A 12,373-nucleotide genomic window follows, 5' to 3' on the forward strand; every position below is an offset into this window, starting at 1 on the left:
ATGCGGCTATCCTTTAGACACCGTGCTTATCCACAAATCGGCACATCAACATCGATCGCCGTGCATGATCCAAAGACATCTTTTTTACACATGGTTACAGTTTAACCCCTCGTTTTGTCTCTGCTAGCAGATTCCAGACAGGTGTTGGGTTGCAGGGCTCCTCGAACACGAGCTCTGACTCCCTTTTTGGTAGGTAGCTACCTCCGGTCTCTGGATGCAGCAAGTCCACAATTATACACACTTTATTTTCACCTGTTTTTTTTTTATAAACGTCGCCCTTTTTTGAATTTGAGAGGCTGGTGGACAGTAAAGTGTTTCTTGCAAGCTTGCTGGCCCGTGAACACTGACATACGCAGATTCTGGATGTTTGCAGAATGCGGATAGAAAAGGCCGAAAGGGGGATTTTGGTCCGTTGGCAACTTGCGATTGCCGTTTTTGTAAGACTGTCGAAAAGACACTGCGGTCAGCAAGAGACAGTACCTCTTCATCGGCTGGTCCCAGGATCTGCAGAAAGCTGCCAGTACTAAAATCAGTAGAAGGGTCGCATGACGTGCAATATGACTTTGAAGTTATGTTTTGATTTTTTCAGATTCATAAATATTAAACTAAACATACACACATAATAATATCTATAAATAAAAAAACTTAAACAACCTACAATTAAAATGTCTTCTTTCTCAAGAAATAATTCGATTGATTGTGCATGGGTTGGCTGTGTCATGAGGTGGCAGTGACGACGAGAAAGACGCTGATTTAGATGGGCCACCAAGCGCTGCCAGTGCCAGTGGCCACAGCTCCACCACCTGTCACAGACATTCCAGTTCACTTGTTCACTCGTAGCCTCATAGGGGTCATCACCAGTTTGAGCACGTGGAACATGCGTCTCTGTTATTCCACCTAGTGCATGCCGCCGCAACAAAGAGTAGCAGTCTCTCTTGTTCAGACTTGCACGCATACGGCATACCTACACGCAGGCCACGGAAACATGTACGTTGCGTATGCCATATGGTCTGCATGCCGTGTGCAGCGATCCGTTCCCCCGACAACCTGAGCCGTCGCAGTTTTTCTCGGGGGTAAGCCGGACAGTTTCGACTGTTGATGAACAGTGGCGCCTGCCGAACGGCTTCTCGCCGTACTAGCTCGTCCTCTGATTTGGACGCTGGACGCGGTAGGCTAGTTTTGTTTACTTCTCGTTGCAGATCGACTTAGGAGTGTTTAGATACTATGTGCTAAACTTTAGCAGTGTCACATTGGATATTTGGATGCTAATTAGGAGAATTAAGTATGAACTAATTATAAAACTAATTGCAGAACCCTATGCTAATTCGCGAGACGGATCTATTAAGCCTAATTAATCCATCATTAGCAATGGTTACTGTAGCACCACATTATCAAATCATGGACTAATTAGGTTTAATAGATTCGTCTCGCGAATTAGACTCCATCTGTGCAATTAATTTTATAATTAGTCTATATTTAATACTCCTAATTAGCATCCAAACATCTGATGTGACATGTGCTAAACTTTAGCAGGGAGTATTCAAACGAGACCTTATTAAATGTTTGCACCTCCTGTCATCCACATTTTTTATATTTACATATATCATCCAGATTTTCAAGTAACCTGAAAGCGTACGCGAGAGAAACGAGTGCCACTCCATGATCATTGTGAAGGATTGCACCTAGCTGATGGGCAAGATCTGCCTACGTGTAATGGAAACGGTTTCGGACAAGATGGTAAAGGTCAACCATTTGATTTTTCACGTACTCCGTCCGATCCAAATAAGCAAACAAATATGAACACTAGTTGTATCACGAAATAGCATATGCTTTACTTAGCTACTAAGAATAATGCACTAGCAAGCTAGAATAATGTGAACTCGCGCTACTAATTTAAAAGCTGAGAGAGTTGAAACACAGACTAATCGAGAACAAACAAACATCTTGTACATGCCATATCATGTGCTGTGTGTCGTGCTAGCCACTTAAACGGGTGCCATTGGCCCACCCTACCTAGTCTGCTAAGGAGGAGTAGTCTACTAATTTAATTTAACCGAGCAAATTAAATTAAAATCTCTCAGCGTCGCTACCGACCGGTTCAGCTAGCCCGCTCAACAACCACAACATGCTCCATCGACCTGTCCGTGTCACCCGCGCTAATTAATTTTTTTTTCTTTGTGTATATACTTCTCGCGTCCCTTTCGGATGCAATTGCACGGTCAAGTCAATGCTGGTTGGCTAATATAATTCCATCTTTCCTTTCACTATGTTTAGAGGTGGTTTAGATGAGAGTTCATCGGCCCTGAGGTGATGTGATGGTATGCTTGGAATTAGTGAAGCATGTCCATTCATGCCCATATGCATCCATGTGTTCCAGCAAAGAACAACATGATTCACGGAACTTTGCTAATAAATGAAGTTTGTGCTATTTTCTTTCTTTGCGAGGGAGTGAGGGGCAACAAGTTTGTCGATAGGAGAACAAGCAACAGCTTTGGCTAGTTAGCAGAGGTGGTTGTATGACTCGTATCCCTTACTCACCAGAGTTCACTCCAGGTTTGATGCTCAGTTTTTGCATCACTAATGCGACTATTTCTTTCGATAATATGCGTGACGTACTTATCAACAATGAAGATACTTACTATGATTTTATTAAATTCAAGATATGCAATTACCGATTCCATCTCTCATAAGGCGCTCACAAGGATTTGATGTGTATGTGTGCATTTGTAGAGATGAATGCGCGTGGCTGCGTGTTCATGTGAGCATCTAACTACGTATGAAAACTGCACTCCAAGGTTATCATCGTAATGGATAGGTATTCCAAACACCTCTCTTTCTTTCGAGAACACGCCAAACAAAAAAAACAGCATTGCTAGCGCTCGGACGTCCGATGGGAAATTCCCATCTGACGCTCCGTTGCAACATCAAAACAAAACATCTGCAACATCGAAAATCTATAGTTGCAACATTGAAAAATATGCGAAAAAATGACTACATCGTTCGACTCTGGGATAAAAAAGACTACATCGTTCGACTCTGGGATGCGTAAAACATCATGTTTCATACAACATTCACTGTGAAACATGCAAAAATAATAGTTGCAATATCGATGCTTAACTACTCGAATATATGTCGAGGATTTTTTTTTAAATTCCGGACACCTAAAAAAATCTCGCTTGGTGTCAACATGGAAAATGTGCAACACCGATGCTGGATGCAAACGATGATACGGCCTCCTGCCTTCACGGCCGCGCCCGGACAGCAAAACTGACCTAGCTAATCCTACCATTAATTAATTGTCAAAGGGGAATTCACCATGTGATTTAATCTTGCGGTCTTTGATTACGGTTAGCCGGGCAGCAATCCAGGCACGCACCTATAGTAGGCCGGTAGTTCCGACAAGCGTAACCGCCAAAAGCGCGGTTGTTATCGCCCTCGCTACTGATTGGAGCACTTTATTTTTACTATTAATTCAGAATCAGAGTAGTTCAAGCTGATCATGTGGGAGAGGAAAAAAAATCAAAAGAAAATCGGAAACAAGGCATGTAGCCTGATGCCAAACTGCCAATAATCTGGCCGGATCCACATGACGCCGATCGATGCGATCGGCGCCAGCGCCACCTCATCATCGCTTGCTGAACTGAAACGCGTGGTTAATTAGTTCGCTACTAATCTGATTCCTACACAGCTACCTGATGATGACCTCGTCGTTCCTTGGACGGAACCGGCAGCGGCGTGTGCGCCGTGCTCCGACGAGCTGCTCGATCCGCCGGCGATTAGCCGGACTGACATGTGATTAGTATTAGCCAAATCCATCGCTCGGATTAATAATAGTTAATTACAGGGCGCCGTGACGTGGCACACTCTCTTTTGTTTAATCACCATCATGTATACCACTCCGCGGGGGACTGGGGAATGCTGACTTGGCTCGGACCAGCTGGACCAATGGGGATGGGTGGCGTCAACGTACGGACAGCTGGCCCAGCTCGATCGCGTCGCGCTCATGATCATCACCAACTACTTGACAGGTTTTCCATCCTTCCATCGTGCCAGCTTGTGCACTTGTGCTGGAACTGAATATTGGCAGGTCCTTGCTACTAGCCTGCTCTGCTCTTGTGGTTGTTGGGTGGGATGGGAGTACTATAGATTCTGCTGCCATAGACAGTTAACAGTATATTATATATAGCTGCTGGGTACCCGGCATGTGCTCTTGTAGAGCTGATGATGGACGAGCTGATTCATTCTGAATATTTTTTGAGCTGAAAAACGTAGCTTATTAACGCAACTGACACGAGGTGTTGATTTCCATAATCATGACGCAGTCGATAAAAGCAGGAAGAACAGAAGACGTTCCTAGCAGGTCGTCTGTGACTGCGAGTTAGACGTGATCGGTGCATCGATCGTCACAGCAATTGCAATTGCAATTGCAATTGCTGTGACAGTTGCCTCCGTGACACACTGCTGTAATCACAGTCATGGTCGCGTCCCGATCGGCACATAAATCCCGAGCAGGCGGACGGCGCTGCAGGGGCAGGGTGATGTGTACGTGCCCCAGGGAAAGGAAAAGATGTAGACGACCAAGAAGATGTTCGAGCGGCTCGCCGGAGTGTACTGGTGGACCCAAGCTTGTTGGCCTCGTTGCCTGCAAGATAAACAAGTGGGCGTGGCTGGTCGTGGCGGCCGCCGGCCGGCCGTCACCTGTCGCCATGGCTTCAGTTGCATGCAGCGTTTCGTTACCTGAAGAAACAGACGCTCACGAGCCGTGCTTATCCACTTGCCCCAAGGATAACGACGATGAGGTATGGGTCGTGCTTATCGCCTTTTCTGGACCGGGCCGCCATGCGAAGAAAGCCTATCTGCCGGTGAAAGAAAAGGGCGAGAGCGTAGAGAGAGGCCCGCGGGGGATGAAATGCAGCCCATTTCCATTGTGCTTTTTTTTTACTATCATGTTAGGGCAAATTATACGGACAAGGTGATCTAACAGAAAGAACCTAAAACAAAAGGTAAAGCATGGAGATAAAACTCATCGGATGCATACTGTAAGCATTTGGTTTCCTATACTTGTATGGAGACTGGAAAGTATGAAAAACGCTAGGGGGGCCTATGCGCTTTTTGACCTCCACTGCTATCTATCTGTCGTCCCTTCGTAATCCGACTACCAAATTTTTCACTGAGTTTTTATAGCAAACAAATGATTTTCTATTTTAAAGTTGCAAATAGTGTCAATGAAGCGGCTTTTTTTTTTTTGCGTTTCGTGATCTCGTCTGGTACTCCGGTTCCGTTCCACCGAGTCCAACCGAGCCTAGCGCTCTAGTCTTTCCTTCCTCCGTATTTTGTAACTACGGTGGCATAATCTTTTGACGCCGCCATCTGAGTGCAGCTACCTTTTCTTTCTCGTTAGCATCCATGTCTAAAGTTGCTAGAGCCTTCATGATAGGTGCAACAGTAGGGGGCTTGAGCCCCCTCCCACAAGTGGCAAAGACGGGGATGGGCTGTAAGCCTGCAATGTTGTTGTTGCCACAAAGAAAATAAACTCCCACCACATGTATAAGTGAATAAATTTCACAAAGCTACTAATATATGGACTAATATCACAAAGTTACCAGATTTAATGCCCATCTCACAAACCTACCCATACTTTGAGTTATCTTCTCACAAAATTACAACTTCATGATTATTCCCATTTCTGCATTTCATATAAATCAAGCGCACTCCTACGTGTCAATCACAATTCATCTAATTTGACATGTGGACCAGCTTGTCACGAACGTACCGCTTTACATGTGAGCCCAAGTGCCCAACTGACTATGAAAGGGAAATGATTGTGGAGCAGTAGTTTTTGTGATGATATAACCTAAAATTGCGGTGGGCTCGTGAAAGTGGCACAAACAATTAGCTCAAAATGTTGATGGGTTTGTGAGATTTGGTCTACGTAGGCTTCGCGTACATGCAACAGAATGAAGCCAGCATGTGCAGACGTGCTCAGCTGATGAATGAGCCGAACAGTCATAGTACGTACACTTGTTAGCTGATAAAATCCTAGCTTAACTCAAACGACTGAAGGTCTCTGTCTCTGACTACGAGGTAGAACGTATACCAGATCAGGCTTGCAGTTACTGTGTGACTGACTGTCAGAGTCACTATTACGGCCCGAATCCCTATCGGCTATAGGGAGGGGCCCAGTGAGGATAGGCCCAAAGAGAGGAGAGGGGCAGCCCGTTTTCCCAGCCAGCAGTCAGCCAGTGTAGCGTGCATTGACAGGCCCAGGACCCGTGGGGGACTCGCAAGATGGCCCGCGCGAGGCGGCGAAATCGGCGGTCTCCGGCGTTTGAGCGGGCCGGAGGCTGCAGTGGGCCAAGTCTTCTCCCCGCGCCTTGACATCTTCCTTCCTTGTCACTTTGTCAGCCAGCCGGTTGCTAAAGCGGGCTTGAATTCTAGTAGCGCACGGCGACGGCGACGGACGGCGGCCGCACGGGCTGCCGGCTGCGCGGAGGCTGGAATGGATCGTCGCTGCTTCCTTTCTAGTAGCGCGATGCGGCGACGGCGACCGACGTGTGCCGTGCGTGCGTGGAAATCTCAAATCTCACCGGCATCTGCAGCCCAGCCGTGGCATGGGGTTTTGTTTTGCCAGTTCTCCAGCTCCGGCGTACGTGTTGAATCTACTCCGCATGACATTTAGGCACGTGCAGGTCTACCACATGATACGCGCATTCAAAATAGACGAACGAGAGGCGCTAGGAGTATACGGCGTCGGCGTATCTGTACGGGCATGGGCGTATTGGCGATGTATATATACGGTACGTAGAAACGTACGTGAGTTAATGAGCAGATCGCGTACGGACGGGACGGCCTGGGGAATCAAAGTTGGACGACGTGCTTGACGAAATCAAATCAAACTATCTGCCGTCCATTCTTCTTGATGCATAATTGTCTAGTCGCCATTAGGGTTTGAAGGTCTCAATGTCTGATGACTACTCAAGAATCAAGATTAACCTTGTTCCCACTTCATCATTCCGCGCCCGTTGAATCTTGACGTACGTATGTAGGGAGCACAGGCAATTTGAATTCCAAGCTCGATCGATCTGGTTTTTCGCGTTGCATTCCTGTTGCTATCTATCTGGTCGATCGACGAAAAAACACAAAGTTCCCTTGCTTTGAAATGGATGCGTTCATACTACATTTAAAATTTCACTGTCGCGTTGGTTTAACCTAGTTTACCAGACAATGCGTGGACAGTGAAATGTTAGATGCATATTGCTTTCCCAAATCCAACCTATTATTCCCAAATAAAACTCCACTTGTTTCTAAATACGACCTAGCTATGCATGCTGTTAGAGGATAAACTAGATTAGTACATGCGGGGTGTCCAAATTAAACTAAAACTCTCGCAAATATAATCAAGGATTTGTTCGATGCATTCAGACGCGTTTGCTTGCGAATTCGTACCCTTTGGGAGTCAAGCTGAAGCTCCCAACTGCCGGAGACAGTCATCTGATAGCTATGTGCTGCATAGTTGAACGGTCAAAGCAGCTCAAAACCATGCACGCTGCTACATGCAACCCACGGATTTTTGACTAGCTCGTTGACAGTTGACACCCCAACATGCAAGACCATGCAACTTGCGGACTAAATTTACTTGCCTGCGACCATCTATGTATCAAGTTGTCTTTGTAAATTCATCAAAACTTTGCAATGAAATATGTACATGAGCCTTAGTCAATCAGTGCTAATATAACTAAGCAGCTGACTTTTAAATTTTATGACGATCTAGCATTATATTCTAGCTAGCTAGCTATGAGTATTTGTTTATATGCAATGTGGTATGCTATATACACACTTGAAGTAAGAAGGTCAACTTCTAGTTAAGTACACTGTGCCCAACCGTTCTGTACTTAGTATCGAATAATTTGACCGTTTTGACTCGGTTTCGTTATATTTTAGGCAACATTTTAATTTGTTGTTTGGACTCATTGACTCTGGCTACCTTGTGGGAAACAATGTATTTGTTTGATCGGCCTTTCAGGGAACCAGCAAGACAGTATCAATGGTGAGTGCTATTTCAAAGCTTAGTATCTTCCTAATAAATTAACCACTGCACGTCAAAAGGATTAACACAAGATAAACTAGCAGAACCACGATTATTGATGTATAAATCACTTTCCCGTCACTCTCTCTATCTTATGGAGCTTTTGTGTAGTCAACTGCCGGGTACGTAGTATCTCAATATGGTATTAGTTACAACATGATGTCTCGAGTTCGAATATGATTGGAGTAATTTAAAGAGAAAAATACAATAGATTCATATTCCATAATTGAGTCCTAAGGGTTTGCTCGATATATAATAATGATAAAAACAATCATATTGAATATTTGTACTTAAATATATCTAGCAAAAGGTGAAAGAAGTACGGAACCTCTAATAGGAGCGCAATAATTGCGAAAGAGCCTCTAGCCTAGTGGTTAGAGCACCTGAGTAGCATACAACAGGTCTGGGTTCAACTTCCCGGAATCAGCTGTCACACCCGGTTTTAAGGCAAAACCAATGCATGAATTACATGTGTGTTAGGATCAAGTTACACACATGCAACGACTTCAGTAAATATCAAAGACAGTGCTATAACATAGAGAGACTATATATTTATTACATGACCGATATTCTTTGATACGAAAGCAAAACGAGTCTTTATTATCGCAGTGAAACTCCAATGAAGATGATAACTCCACAGGCAGTTGACTGGGGGAACACGTACGCCTAGAACTCCTCGAAGTCTTGAAGAACCTCCTCAAAGTTGACTTGTTCTGAGCAACGATTTTAGCAAGGGTGAGTACACTTATTACTCAGTAAGGTCATTCAAGGGTAGGCTATGGTTTAATAGCAATTCGGAATTTTAATTGGTTGGTCAAGTTTTATTAGTAATTACTAAGTATAAGTTTATACCACCAACTATAAACATGAACATAAATAAAGATAAGAGCAATAAATAACAACAATTTAATTCGACTTCTGATAAATTAATTATGTGAGGGTTCAGGCCGCTCTTGACCGTGAGTACGGCTGATCGATCAGTTTTACACTCGGTTATATACATATACCGGTAGAATGGACTAGAAATCATTTATTGCGTGTTTATATTCCAGAACATATTGTTACATTACAAAAAGAATGTATTACAGGGGCAGGAATGAAAAAACTGTATTGGTGCAAGAAGCATTCAGCCGGGGACCTAGCTACCACCTCGTTCCATATGGTCCTGGCTGCTGCTTCTCCCCCGGAGAACTCGCGGTCGTGAGCGAGACGAGACCTCGATTAAAGTCCTCTACCAAACTCCTCCTGGGTTCACATGACACGACCATGACCTAATCTTCTCCTGATTATTATTAGCTACTACAGTCCTTAACTTTTGTAATCATATCATAAATACTAGTATAAACAAATAACGAATCTTATTAAGCTACTAATAAGCTCACACGTACATTAGGTATGCAACAGCTTTAAATAATAAATTAAAGAGTATAAGTATATGGGGTTGAATTAATTAATGTGTGGTAGGGGTCGTCGTCGTCGTCGATGGAATGGGTTCAACTCATTCCTCCTTGTAGTCCTGGTTGTTGTAGGGCGCGAAGAGTTCTGCGAGCAAGTTGCCCTTGCGGAGCACCTTGCAGCGCACACGGAGGTATATATTAATTAGGCACCTCTAAAAAAATGAAAAAATAGTGAATATGTTTAATTTTTCACCATATATGCACCTTCAATGATCAAACTCTATGCACGCATAAGGTAAGTGCACCCCCTTCCAATTTACTCTAACTTTGCCGCTGAGCGCATATGGCGTCGCTGTTGTGGATGTTGTAGGTTGATATGCAGTGGTGGCGGTAGAAGCGCGTGGTGCGGCGCATGGCCTCCGCCTTGCCGTCCACGTGCTGCACCATGTCCTCCACGCTCGGCAGCGCGAACCGGCCGCCGAGCAGGCCCCCTAGCCAGCGGCACCGGAGCTCGGACGTGTGCAGGTTGGACACGCTCTCCACGTACCCGACGAACGCCATGTTCGGGATCAGAGGGTGGATCGTGCCGCTGCATGCATCAGCATTGATTGTTCATTTATCGATCAGTCATCAGAAAATGCAATATATTCATGGATCGATCAACTGAACACAACCACCGGTAGAACGGCATCATTGGTAGAGAATTAACCTTCCATCCAGCCCCTTTAGTCCCGGTTAACATTGAATCTGGGACTAAATTATCTTTAGTCCTAGTCAAAAATATGCCACTGACGGCCACCCCGCGGGGGGGGGGGGGGGGGGGGGGGGGAGCTTTAGGCCCTGTTTGGCACGGCTCCACTTCTAAACTCCAACAACTCCATCAAAAAATTCAGCCAAACACCCCAACTCCAAAACTCCATGGAGTTGCCAACTCCATGGAGCTGTAGTGCAAATGGAGGTGGAGTTTTGGAGCACCTCTTTTGCTGCTCCAGAAACCTCTCTTTTGAACCTTCTCGTGGAGTTGGTGGGTAATTACCCACCAATGCCACTACTTACACAAAAAAACGTTTCATTCTATTCTCCCTTCTATTCTCCCGAGCCCCACTCGCCGCCAAAGCCCTGCTCGTCGCCGCCCCCGTGGCCGGCCGGCCCCGCCGCCCGTCGCCGCCCGCCGCCGCCTGTCGCCACGCCCGTCGCCCGTCGCCGCCCGCCCGCCGCCGCGCCCGTCGCCGCCCGCCGCCGCCCGCCGCCGCCCGTCGCCGCCCGCCGCCGCCCGTCGCCGCCCACCGCCGCCGCGCTCGTCGCCCGCCGCCGCCCGCCGCCGCGCCCGTCGCCGCCCGCCGCCCGTCGTCACCTGTTGCACCCACCCCGCCGCCTATCGTCGCCCGTCGCCGCCCGTCGTCGCCCGTCGCCGCCCGTCGTCACCCGTCGCCGCCCGTCGTCGCCCGTCGCCGCTTGTCGTCGCCCGTCGCTACCCACCCCGCCACCCGTCGCCGCCTGTCGTCGCCCGTCGCCACCCGTCGCCCCGTCACTACCCACCTCGCCGCCCGTGGAGGGTCTCGCGTGTGCGGCACAGTGCAGTCGAAAAAGGGGAAGAAGAAGATGGGATAGAGAGGATGACAAGTGGGGCCTTAATTGGGGGGCAACAATGGCAATCCAGACTGAAATCGATCTTTTTTGGAGCTGAGAGCACCCATCTAGCCAAACACCTCAATTTTGTTCTGGAGTTTTGGAGCGGAGCTGGCTCCATGTGGAGTTCTGGAGTGGAGCAGCTCCACCCGGAGTTGGAGCCATGCCAAACAGGGCCTTAGTCCCTGTTGTAAAGATCTAAATTCCCCCCTTTAGTTCCAGTTGTAAAGGCTATAAAAGATCGCATTGACGCCGCCTCCTTTTGTCCTAGTTGGCCTTTTGTCCCGGTTGGTAATTCCAATCAGGATTAAAGATTTAGTCCCGGTTGGAAATTCCAACCGGGACTAAAGGTCCCGGGGCCTTTAGCCCCCCTGTCTCTCCACCTATCCTCTCCCCTCCCTTATCTTGTGTAGCAGTCTCTCTTCTTTCTTATTTCTCTCCTCCTCTCCCTTTCTTCCAGGCAGAGCGGACGGCGCGCAGGTGGACGGCCTCGTGCGGGCAGCTTCGTGGTGCGGGCGGCCAACCTCAGGCGGGCGGCCCGCCGGCGCGCGCGGGGCAGCCGCGGATAGGCGGCCTCGCGGCGCAGGCGGCCGCGGGTGGGCAGCGCGGGGCGGGTGGGCGGCACGACCGGCGCGGCCAGCCGGTCGGGTCCATTTTTTTATTTTTTGGAAACTTTTAACACCAACTGGGACTAAAGGGGGTCTTTAGTCCCGGGTGAATGAGTCGGGACTAAAGAACCCCTTTTATCTCGAAAATTTAGTCCCAGATGGATTTTCGGGATCTTTAACCATTACCAACTGGGACTAAAGGTCCGTTTTCCACCAGTATTGAACATGAAAGTAAAGGTTGCATATGATCAAATTGTGATCAATGGCACGACTTGCCTTCCTGGACTGGCTCTTGCTGCTCAAAGTCTTGACCTTCGAATTTCTCAAATTGTGGTCCTTCTATACGCGTCACACGAGCACATACAAGCAAACAAGAGAATAAAATAAGAAAACAATACACCAAAAAGTAGCAACAGAGCAAAACATGATCATATAACTAATCTATGCGTTAACACAAACTCATAGACGCAAGAAACACTTAAAATGGATCTAAAACGCTAAAGATATGAACTAAATAAGGTGTAGGGGCTTATCTGTAAGAAAACTAAACTCTCCAGAGGCTAAGCTGCAAAAAAACAAGGGCATATGAATACGCATACAAACCGAAGGTTTAACGCGTAAAAGAGCGGATCTAGGATGGCGGGCACTATTTT

This window comes from Setaria viridis, chromosome 9 (genome assembly GCF_005286985.2).
Source record: "Setaria viridis chromosome 9, Setaria_viridis_v4.0, whole genome shotgun sequence".
Taxonomy (NCBI): domain Eukaryota; kingdom Viridiplantae; phylum Streptophyta; class Magnoliopsida; order Poales; family Poaceae; genus Setaria; species Setaria viridis.